Below are 12,719 nucleotides of genomic sequence, written 5' to 3'. Positions count from 1 at the left end.
TGAAAATTCTATTCCCTTTTTGGGGGTTTCATTGTGCTTTCCCTTAAATATTTTGGAGTTAATTGAATTGTTACCTTTGAGAAATATTTCTTGGCAACATTTAATCTTCTTTATGGTTTGGATATGAGGCATTTCTCCAATGTTTATGTGTGAGAAAATATAGGAATGTTCAGAGGTAAAATGATTGGATTATGAGAGTTGCAACATATTTGGTGGATTAATCTGTTTGATGAATAATCACTTGAATGGAATAATGGGTAGTGACTATAGGCAGATAAGTTATGGTAGAAGGAAATAGGTTACTACGCACATGTCCAGGGGATTATATTATCCTTAGCTCCTTGCACTCAAGCTCTCTCTTCTTCCTGGCTGAAATATCCTGAGCTGATTTTTTCCATGATGTTCTTCTGCCATGATGTTCTGCCTCACTTGGGCCCAGAGCAATTGAGTCAGTCAACCACAGACTCAATCTCTGAAACTGGGATCCAAAACAAACTACTCCTTTTCTAAGTTATTCTTGCTTGGTCTTTCAGTCAAAAGAATGAAAACTTAACTAACACAACCTCCTATTCTGAGTAAAATGGCTGAACTATATTTTCTCAGAGATTCATGTGCTTCCTGTGTAGTAACAATTATAATAATCCTTTTTATGTTTTTGGAATGTATTTGCATATAGAAATTGTTTTCATATTGGTGCATGACATCCTGGAAGAGAGGACCATTATCTATGAATATCTATGTTCCAAACTCTGAAGTTTATATTTTGATTGTATGAATAAATAAATCAATATTATTTAGATGTTTATAAATATATCACTTTTATGGGACACAAGTCCTTTTTATCATTCAGTCTCATTAGTTGTAACAATACTTATTATTATATTAAATAAACTGAATAAAAACCCAGTTTGAATTAAAACACAACAAATTTATGAATTAATTTAATTCTACTACTCTTGTACTTTTTTTTTCTTGATGCATAGAACAGGACCCAGATGCCATTTACTTAACTGATAGATTAAATAATTGATTATTGTCATAAATAACAAATGCTTGTTGTCAAGTTTTAACTTTAAGCAACCTCTGTCATTCAAAATGCAATATTCTTATGATAATTTAATCATGACTGAATATAGAAGTTACCTTAATTGCCACTGTATTCTGGGCATATTTCTATTTAGGAATAATCAACTTCCTAGTTTAGCTGGAGCAGACTAAGACTTACAAAGAAGTTTCTGCCACTAGAGAAAGATAAATGACATTCTCAGTGCTTGGTGTGTGAATCCACCTGTTGTCCCTTTAGGAACAAAGGTAGTAATGCTGTAGTACCTCTACAGCTTTGTGCAGGAGTGGATATCTGAAAATCAGCATCTACATGTAACTTCTTTCCTGACTACAGTATCTGCGATTTGAGCCAGAAGGATATGAATTTTAAGAAATTCTTCCCGACAGTCATGTAATTTTATATTCATCCTATTTGTCACCAGGGGACCCAATTCTATATTCAGATAATAAAAGATATTATGCAGAGTTGAGTCAGTGGTGCTTTTAGTTCCATAATCCATGAGAAACCAAATTATTTTGAATACAAAAAAAAATGCAATACCATACATGAAATCTAATGGGATTTTTTTGTTGTTATTTGTGTGTTCGTATGCATGTGTGTGTGTGTGTGTGTGTGTGTGTGTGTGTGCGCACACACCCACATGTGAGTTCCTGGGAATTGAACCTATCGGCTTATGCATGCTAGGTAAGTGCTCTACCACTGGTCTATATCGCCAACCTTTTTTTTTTTTTTTTTTTTTCTTAGTATTTTTCCTTTCTTTTTTTTTTTCTTTTTCCGTCTTTCCTCTTTCCTTCCTTCATTTCCTTCTCCTCCTCCTCCTCCTTTTCTTCTTATTCTTCTTTTCTCTCTCTCTCTCTCTCTCTCTCTCTCTCTCTCTCTCTCTCTCTCTCTCTCTCTCTCTCTCTCTCTCTCTCTCTCTCTTTCTCCTTTTTGACATATGGCCTATCTAATTTGTCCAGGTTGACCTCAAACCTACAATTCTCCATCTGTAGTCTCCTGAATAGTTGGGATTATAGGTGTGTGCCGCCTTTCATAATTTTTGGCATATAATTTGATGAGAAGAATCTGTATAACATGTAGTAACTGCGGATATTTTATAATTGCTCTTACTAGCATTTCTTTCATTTTATCTAGTTCCTCCACTCCTTTTTACTCTTATCTGATTCTAAATTAATCTTTAAGTGGAACTCTTTCATGCGAATGATTACCTCAAAAACTTACAATTTAGTCAACCAAAGATATAAAGGTCCACAGTCATTCTTTGATCAATTATAACACATTTATTCCTCTTTTATTAAACAAGCACTTGATAAATATCTGTAATTAGCTTCTATAGTATTAATCATTATTGCTTAAGTCCCAGAAATGTTAAGATGAACAAAGCATGAAACTACACATCAGGAGCTGACAGAAGAATCGTCAAGAAATATATAGTTAGTTCACATTATCTGCAGTGGTTATGTTGGTAGTGTTTCCATGCACACTAAGTTAGCAAATACTCAACTATTGCTTCTAAGGATAGTACAGGGTTAGATTTCTGCAAGCTCCTGGTCATGATTTACCAATGTGCATTCTCTTTAAAATCACTTAAGTTTGTATTCTTCATTTTTTAAATTTGAATTCATGCAAACACACAATAACTCTTGCTGAAATGTAATTTATTTAGCATATATATTTTCTCTTTAAAGTACATCACAGATTTCTTATGTTTAGGAACACTAGATAGCACTTTAGCGCTATGCTTTGGGCAGTCATTTTAATCAAGATAATCACTAATAAGAAGTATAAAAATGCAAAATATGTGAAACAAAGAAAACTAAGAAGAGGACACAGTTGTTTACAGTATGAGAGCTGAAGCAAGATGTCAGCTCTCAGCTGGGAAAGCATAAACTAAACAACTCAAATTTTTTGCCACTCTGTGCAATTGAGAAAATGAACATGAGTACTGAGTTTGGTTTTGCAAAAGCATCTATATTTGCAAATATGGAATTTACAAATAGTGAAGATTGACTGTATGTAAGTGGATAAAAAATGTTTAACATGATTAAAATAAGGAAAACAGTCAACTGTGTTCATGGGATTTGTAGGACACTGAATAAAATAAGTGATGGATTAGATAGTATTTATGGTGTTTTGTCAAGTAGGCAACCCCCCATAGTATAGAGTGGCATTATGTATTCAGAGAAACACAAGTAGCTTGGTAACCCTTCGGTCTGAAACTCAAAGTAGAGAGGTTAAGAAAAGTGTCTGAAGAGGGTAATAACAACCAGATGATGAAGAATCTTATGTCCACCTTAATTTCTTGGAATACTTTTTGAAATGTTAAGAGGTCATTAAAAGTATCAAATGAGGGTATGGCATAAACAAGATAGGCACTTCAGAATGATAATTATTTGCAAAAGTTGATATTCAAGAATTTCGATGATTTTTTTATGTTTATTTCTGATCTAAGCATATTAACTATTTTCTGCATCACTTTTCTTACTTCACAGAATCAATTTTTATATTCCAAGTTACTAATAATATATTTTCCTCTACAGAAAGAATGGTATCCCTCAAAAACTCATATATTGAAGCCCTCATTTTCAATAATTCATAGTGTAACTATATTTGGACATAGGACCTTGAGAGAAATAATTTAATTAAAATGAAGTTCTTAGGGTGAACTTAATTCATTCTGATATAAGTCCTCATGTGAAGAGAAGATATGGCAGAGAGATATCAGGGTCATTTGCCTACAGAGGAAAGACGGACCATGGGAGGACACAGTGTGAAGCTGACTCTATGAAAGCCAGGGAGAGAACTCAGAAGAAATCAAACCAGCCAAGGCATTGATTTTGACTTTTAGCCTTCATAAGTGGGAGAAAATATATTTCTGTTATTTAAGTCACCTTATCTATTTTATTTTGTGATTGTACAGCTACCAAGCTAAAATACCCTTGTTATAATTTAGCTTTGAAATGTCCCCCAAAACCTTGTGAGTTAAAGGCCTAATTCCCAGACAGTGGCTCTTAAGGGAAGCAATGGAAACTTTGGAAGAGTGAAGCCTAACTGGAGGAAGCAGGTTACTAGGAGCATGCCTTTGACATTTATATTGGGACCCCAGCAACTTCCTCTATCTCTTTGCTTCCTGGCTACCATTAAACAAGGAAGTTTCCTCTGTCATGACTTTCTGCCATGATATTCTGCCTCACAGTGAAACTAAGTGAACATGGACTAACCTTGGAAACCATGAACCAAAAGAAATCTGTCCTTTAAGTCTTTAAGTTTATTTTCTCAGGTATATTATCATAGCAATGAAAAGCTAACACAATTATTAGTCAATGTTTTTGCTTTTTGTCATGTATATCTTTTTAGTATTCACACGTCTCATATAACTTTTGAACTTTCATTATTTTTTTATTAACAATATTAACCTCTCCTATTAAGCCATATACTCTCAAGGAAAGGGACTTTATTTTATCATATCTCTATGTCTTTGTAGTACTTACTTCAATATCTTGTGAGAAGTATCAAATATTTAAAGAATAATTAGGTCCTTAAAAATGTTTTCTGTGTTCTATTCAAATCATTTTGTATGTTTTAGCAAAAGAAATGTTTTACCTTCTTCAAAGAGTAACTTTAAGGAAAATATTCTGTTAATATCAAACCAATGAGATTCTTTTAAGAATTATGAGGCTCAATCTGAATCTGATTAGTCCAGCAATGGTACAGCAATATACAATAAATTGGAATAAAATTGTAAAATTAGCCATTTTCTTTCGTTTCCAAAAGAAAGTCTCCACTGGCTCCATGTCCTATTCCTAACTTCTGTGAGTTTCCCTTTCAATAGAAAGACCTATTCTTGGTGTAAAAAGTACCAGAACTTTCTTTGTAGCAACTTTTTCCTACATTACAGCGTTCAACAGACTGTATTCATTCTAAGTTAATATATATTTAACTCTTTGATGGTGGGAAATAATATGTTATTCACTGCATGATCTCAAGTCATAGTACTTGTTTATTGTTTGATGGGTATGATAGGTGTTGAATGAGTCAATAAATGAGAGAGCAATGTATAGAAACAGCTTTAGTGCTTAGTGCTAATTTCTGAATTTCTGATTTCTGTATGGAAAAGAACCAACCAAAAATACTTTAAAAATACTTTAAAAGTTCTACATCTATAAGTTTCAGTAGTCAGTGCTATTTGAATAAGATGTCTATTGATTGTGAATCATTTCATTTTAAGATGGTCTCATTTACTAATGTTTAGTAAATGGGTAATGTGAAAGAAATTTAAAAGTTGGAAAGAAGCCCCTGAAAATTGAGGTACGTTTTGTATTTGAGAAAGATGATATGTTTTTGAAGAAATCTCTCTTCGGAATTTTCTGTAAATGACCTGGCAGCAATTATTTTACCTGATACGTGCTGTTTAGAGTATTTCTGTGACCTGACCTGTTACAATTGAAGAAGCCACCCTATAGAGGCACTTATCATCACAACTGTCATGGTTTCCTTTTTGCCAGGGATTTTAAATCTCATCACCAATACAACCCAGGAATCCCACCGTGGCTCATGTCCTGTGCTCTTGTGCAATGCTCCTCTGACATTCTGAACAAGATCAATCCATCAATTTCTTCCACCAGGACCTGAGTGGTCATGACATCACCATCAAGCTTAGCCCTGTTCTAGAAAACCAATTGAGCTTGACCAAAATGAGCAGCAATTTATTTTCAACCAGGGAGTCTAAGTCTCTACAGGGTTTTAAATATCATATACTACAGCTGATATGAGCCCAAGAGTGCCTATACAGAGCTATGAAGGGAAGGGTAAAGGAAGATCAATGTCCTCATTTTCAATAAATCACTGGATTAATCCAGGTGGGATTTTGCAGCTGCAAGTAGAAAGAAATGGAGATCATTACTTGTATTTAAAAGTACAAAAGAAAAATCTAATTTTAAACCAAGGTTTGGGAAGACTGAGTGATGAAAAAGTAAATATAGAGAGAGCAGTATAAATTTTGTGATCAGAAAATCTTTTGGTATTTCTGCCACTCATTCATTTCAGAGAACTTCACATTCCTGAACCAACTCTGGAAGCTATACTCAGTTCACTTTACACCATTAGTAATTCATTTAAAAGGGACTTGTTTTTCAAAGTATTAGTAAAGAAATCTGTCTCCTCAAGATTTTTCTAAGCACTTTTTTTTTTTTTTTTTATACCTAGAGTATCAATATGAACTAATGAAACCCTTTCTTGCTGTGGTTTTTGGTTATATATATGCAATTGGAATAGCTCTCAGCCCATGCAGTTATATTACTTGGGCTTAATAGCTTCCTCAGGCAAAATAATAATATGTATGAATATTAAATTTTCCAAGAAAATTTTTGAAACAGGCACAATACTACTTATAATGCTTTACAATTTCTACGTTGTTTTTGTTAGAACAATATATATAAGCCAATGTCTCTGTGTAGATACAAAAGAAAGTATTCTTAGATACTTGATTGTAGAGATATATTCAGGTTTCTGAACTTATTTACTTGTGGTTTTTCAATATTAACTTAAATACACATTTATTTAAAATAAGGTATTTAATATCAATCATGTGCATCACAAGGTGCTTGGTTGTTTGAATGGAAGCAAATATAGAGCCAAAATTATAAAGTAGAATGAAATGGCAATTGCATTACAAGTGCTATGTAGACAGAACAGAAATAGGATGATACTAAATGGTAAAGAAAATTTGTGAAATGTGAACATAAGTTTGAAGAACATGTTTCAGTATTGGTGGAACAAAGTTTGTCACATATCTCACAGTATGGTAATGTTATGAACAAAGACATATCAATTGCAAAAATTATTATGTGTTCTTTTTGAATGTTTTTAGAATTCTATAATCAGTGTTTTCCAAGACATAGTTAGAACATATCTCTTGGGAAGGATATTAAGAGAAATATATATATTTTTTAATTTTGACCTAGAACCCCTCAGGGTAGATCCAAGGACTCTATGGTGGTTATCAGACACAAAAGAGTTTCAGAGCCACTATTCAAGGGTAAAGTCTAGTGGACTTGAAACTAATGAATCCCGTTGCCATCACATCCTGGTGATAATGATCCTCCCTTTCCAAACACAAAGGAAAATTACAAGGAAAGGAACACCATTTCTTTCTTAGAGTAGGAAATTATATTTCATTGGTAAAAGGAAAAAGTTGGAAACTATCTGACCTTCATTAGAATCCTAAGGGAGAGTTGACTCTGCTAAGTTTTTTATTTTTATTTATTTTGTTCTTTGTATTAGCATTTCCTTGTTATGATTGAAATACTTGATAAGAACAGCTTAGAGGAGACAAGGCTAATTTTGGGCTCATAGTTTTAGAAGTTCAGTTCATAGTTAGCCAACTCCAATGCTCCATGCATATGGTGAGGCGGAATGGTGGAAGGGCATGGTGGAGAAAAACTGCTCAGCTTAGGGAAGTTAGGAAGCAGAAAAAGAAAAAGAAGGAGCCATGAGCAGGTATAGCTCAGGGCATGCCGCCAGTGACCTACTTCCTCCAGCCACATCCCACCTGCCTACAGTAATCACCCAAGAGTCCATTCAAATTATTAATCTACCACATGGATTAATCCACTGATGAGGTTAAAGCTTTCATGATGTAATCTTTCACTCTGAACATTCTTGCATAGTGTAACACATGTGTTTTTCAGAGAACATTAAATCTACAAGACATAAAATTATGTTTATTTTTAGTTCATTCCATTAGGTTGCATGTTTTGAAGGCTGGGAGCCTTTTTATAGTATTCTTGACACCTAACTCAATAAATGATTGTTTCTATAAACAGCAGGTCAAATTTTTTATTATGAAATTATATAATGCCTGTAGATTTACAGGGAAGATACTAAAAATAATGTAGGTTATGATTCATTTTTTAAACATCCAACATTCATTCTATATGCATTTATTTAGACTTTCTGTCCCCAAACCAAGTCCTGGGGATAGAAGGATAAATAAGACAGATTCCTTGCCCTCAAACATCTCACCGTTTTGTGAAAAGAGAGGCAACTAAATGAAGAATCACATTGATATGTGATTCAGAAAGGATCATGAGATAGCATGAAAGAAACTTCTGAGTCAGATGAGACACTGTGATGAAGCACAAGACACGGAGAAGACTTTGCTGAAAACAAGACATGACATCCACGTTAGTTTCTAAGGTTCCTGTAACAAATTAGTAAAAAGTGGCTTGAAAGTATGAAATTTATTCCCTCAGTTCAGGAGGCTAGAAGTCCATGCTCAAGGTATGAGCAGGGCTGTCTTCCTCCCCAAGACTCTAGGGAAAAAGCTCCATTGCTTCTTCTGAGACTTAGGGCCTCAGCAATTCTTGGCATTTTTTTTTTTTTTTTTTTTTGATTTATGATTCTATCATTCTTATATCTACCTAAATCTTCATGTGTGTATCTTCCCTATATGTATCTCTGTATGATTTTTTCTTACTTTTGTAATGATAAGAGTTATTAGATTTATCTCACACCCCCACTTCAGTATGATCTAAATTTCAACTAATTCTAAATAAGTCATATTCTGAGGATCTCAGTGGATATAGATTTTTGTAGACACTATATGAAGGTTGATCTGAGCAAGGAGGTGTTGTTGCAGGCTGCATTGACTTTAGTAGCCTAGTCATTTTAGAGACTGTTGGGAGTTACTACTGTCTACACAGAAAGTTAAGGCAGAAAACCAATTTTCCTTCTTGTGTTTGCTATCTATCTTTTGCAGCTCCTGGATGCTGCAGCTGCATCAGCCATTCTGGAAATCAGCTCCAGTGTGGATACCAATAATCTCCTCAACCTTCATGCATCATTGAATCAGGACAATCATTTTACCTTTCAGATGCATGGGTCCTTCCTTACAGAAGCAGAGGTCCTGGTGGTAATTCTTCTCCAGGACAGAAGTTACTTGGCTTTGGTTTAAGAGACAGAGGCCTTCTCCTAGTATCATCTAATATGTTTGTGTCTGTGCTTCTTCAAAACCTGCAAGAAGATTAATGTCCATCTGCCCTTTTGACTCTTACAGTAGCATTTGTCAGAAGAGAAGTTGAAAGCAGACTTGATGAAGGTGAATAGAGAAGGATGGTGTCTATCAAGAAATGATAGAAGAAGCTTTTGCGCTTCGTTGCTCTCTTGCTTCCGTTCTCACTCCATCCTTCCAGTAGAAGCAGCTATTTTCTTTTTCTCTCCTATCTCCAGAAAATGATCCAGAAAAGATGTTCATTTATTTTCCAGGTTCAACAGCATTGGCGAACTTATTGTTCATAATAAATTGCAGAGTCTACTGAAATAAATCCCAGAAACTTTTGAAGATTTAATTCACAGTTTTTCCTGGGATTATTAAGGTCTTCTACAACTTTTACTTAAATTGTTAAGTACATAAAGATATCACCTAGGTCATTCTATAAAAATAGTATTTTCTTATTGCCTTTATTCTGCCAAATAACGACATCCTTTATGTAAAATGACCTTTGATTTCTTGATTTCAACTGGAGGAAAATGGCATAAGCAGAGGAAGACATGCACAGGTTATATCATCTCAAAGCAGAGAACGAACATCCTCTCTGCAGGTTTTGATTCATTGTTTTGTCAAATGATCTACATATTTTAATCCAATCCACATTATCTTCATTTAGACAGGTGTATTTCCAACTTTTTAGTAACCATGGGCTAACCAAGCAGGGGATAGTAAAAGCTGGGAATTGCATTTGCTTGTGGAAGAGCTAATGTGTAGGCAGTAAATAACAGCTAGTTTATCTGAATATAAAGCAGGATTAAATCAACCAACTTGGTAAAACAGAATTTTAAGTGGAACATTCTTCAAGTGATATACTGAAATTGTTTCTAACAAGAGTGCTGTACTTATTTATTTTTTTAAATTAATATCATCAGAGCCTCCTATTTAGATGAATTTTGGATCAGGTACTTATTGAACATTTGAAAGAACTATTTGATATGAGAGTGTTGGAATTTGTTAAGTATTTCCTCTTTTACTAAAAATCAATTGTACTTCTTTGGAAAAAATATTTAAAATGCAACTACAACTACATAAAAAAAAAAAAACAGAAAAAGCAAAATAAAACAAAACTAAACTAAACACAGGAATTGTCAGTGATCTGAGCCTGGGGTGGCTGAGGGCTGCATGCTGGCATGAAGGTTGGGGTCTTGCCTGAAATAGGCAGTCAAATTACTATGATGACTACACAGTGATTCCCCTGCCTGCTTATGAGAATCCTCCAGCATGGATTCCTCCTCATGAGGAAGTATATCTTGCAGTCCACAACAATGAATTTCCCTAGTTTCTGCCACAAGTTGTCACACTGAAGAAGCCTTCTGGAGTTCAGTTGGGATTTAATGTTAGAGGAGGAAAGACCACCCTGCTAGGCACCTTCATCTCCAAGGTGATTCCTGACTCAGATGTACAAGGACTGGGACTTCAAGAAGGGACAAAGTTCTAGTTGTGAATGATGTGGATTTCCAAGATATTGAGCAAAGCAAGGCTGTTGAGCTCCTAAAGACTGCCCAAAAATATCAGCATGTGCCTGTGCTTCTTTCCCTACAATTATTATCACCAAAAAGAGAGGCCAGCCTCTTGAGCACAAGGCCCTGGGTTCAATCCCCAGCACCGCCAAAAAAAAAAAAAAAGTTAAATGGACTGGGGATATAGCTCAGTTGGCAGAGTGCTTGCCTTGCAAGCACAAGGCCCTAGGTTCAATCCTCAGCACCACAAAAAAAAAAAAAAAAAAAAAAAAAAAAAAAAAAAAAAGAGAGAGAGAGAGAGGCCAGTACATTAAAGAGTTGCAGCCCATGGCCCTCCATGTGGAATCTGCCAAGACAAGCTAGCTAGGTCCCAAGGAAGTCATTTGGAAAAGTTCTACTCTGAGCCCTTCCCTAGCATAGTAGGATGGGGAGGGTGGGAGAAAGTTAGCAGCTGTGCTACCCAAGCTGTACTGTACTTTCAATTCCCTAGTTTTCTAAGCAAGTTTCATTCCCTGAAAGGAAAGAGATGATAATATCTAGGTATAACCTAGCCTGTGGGGAACCCAGCTAGAAAATGGCAATGGACATTTACAGGTTACTATGGGCTTGGCACTAACACATCTTAACATTTTAATTATAGAAATTACTCAGAAATATTGGGAACTTTCCATCTGATTGCCTGGCCATTTCATGCTATCCTGTACTATCAGCAGTCTCATACATGTTGGGAATTCCAATAAGATGCTTTTGCTCCTTCTTTCTCCTATCCTGTCCCCCCAAATGCAAACTACTATACTGAATAAAGGTTGTGGCTTTTGAAAAAAAAAAAAAAAACAGCAGCTGAACCAGTAACTAGAAACAAAAGTGTGAAGAAGATAGGCATGGTTTTTATTATAAAAACATAGGTATAAAAATAGTTTTTCAGGTTATAAACTAAATGAGGAATGTTACATTTTCTGGAAAATAAAATTTTTACAATTTTTGCAGTATGTTTTAGTATTACATTAAGGGAACACATTTTCTCTTACAGGATTTGAGAAAGTCAGAGTTTTTTCTTTTTGTAAATGTAAATACTATAATTCATTTTCATGATGATCATATTTATGCAGCTATTTCACTTATGTGTGAATATTATTTTAATAATATTACATACATCCTCATATACACATGTCATATCTTTATGGCCATTTCAACTCTCTGTTAATTTTTATTTTAATGCTAACTTTGCACACCCACACATACACACAATTTTCAAGAAAGTCCAAGTGATTCAAAATCAAGATTATAGTCCTTCATAACACACTAGTCAATAAACCTGTGAGATCGTTCAGCTTGAATCTAAGCTTTGTATGTTGGGAAGTATTAAAACATGTAAAATCATAGTTTCTGGCTTTGAGACAATAATACATTAGTAAGTTAATTATTAATAATAGATTAATAAATCTGCTATTTCTTAAATAGGTTAGGTTTGTCTATGTTGGGTTTTCTCATCTGAAAGTAAAAAGAATTAATGTCTATCTCTTATGTTTGTTATGATAATGAAAATAACAAAGTCCTACATACATACAGGTCTTTGAAAAGTACCTTGACATAAGTAGTCATGACTTAACAGTTCTTATTTATGCACATACATGACACTGTGTCTTTGAGTTGTTGAGGTAATTAAATAAAATTGTCTACATCCAAAACCCCTTGTAGCCTTTAAAATAATACAAATTTTAATTCATCATTAAGCAACTAGCAAGTAGGTTTCCCCTATCTCTGCTGCTTTCTTACCATATAAGTTATGACAAACCTTATAACATGTAATTAGTGCTGCTGGTGTTGCTTTGAGGAATTCCATGAAATCAATTTGCAGAAAGTAAATTATTATAAATATAAATTTTTCTTATTATCTATACCTAAACCTTATGTAGTTGCATTTTTAAATTCACTCTATAATATTGTCAGATATTGTCATCATTTTAAAAAGAGAAAACAAAGAAGTTGAGGCATCAGAAAAGTGTTCAACATTATTCAGGCATTTTGTAGCATAGCTGGAAGTCAATGAATGTTTTCCAAATTCAAGGTCAAGAGACCATACTTTTAGAAAGAAAATCGTGTCCTGTTATGTTTAAAGCAACTTGGTCAATTGAAGGTTCTT

The 12,719-nt window shown here is 34.2% G+C and overlaps 1 pseudogene across 1 annotated transcript; it reads left to right on the top strand.

The window, feature by feature from the left end:
* The first annotated feature begins 7,480 nt into the window (after nucleotides 1-7,480).
* LOC306664789 (PDZ domain-containing protein 11-like) lies at nucleotides 7,481-10,692 on the top strand (annotated as a pseudogene). The gene is made up of 3 exons: nucleotides 7,481-7,564; nucleotides 8,826-8,978; nucleotides 10,279-10,692. The product of its transcript is annotated as a PDZ domain-containing protein 11-like (transcript).
* The last annotated feature ends 2,027 nt before the right edge of the window (nucleotides 10,693-12,719 follow it).

This window comes from Sciurus vulgaris (genome assembly GCF_902686455.1).
Source record: "Sciurus vulgaris genome assembly, chromosome: 1".
Taxonomy (NCBI): domain Eukaryota; kingdom Metazoa; phylum Chordata; class Mammalia; order Rodentia; family Sciuridae; genus Sciurus; species Sciurus vulgaris.
Note: the sequence above shows the minus strand (reverse complement) of the source record. Positions and strands in the feature narration are given on the sequence as shown.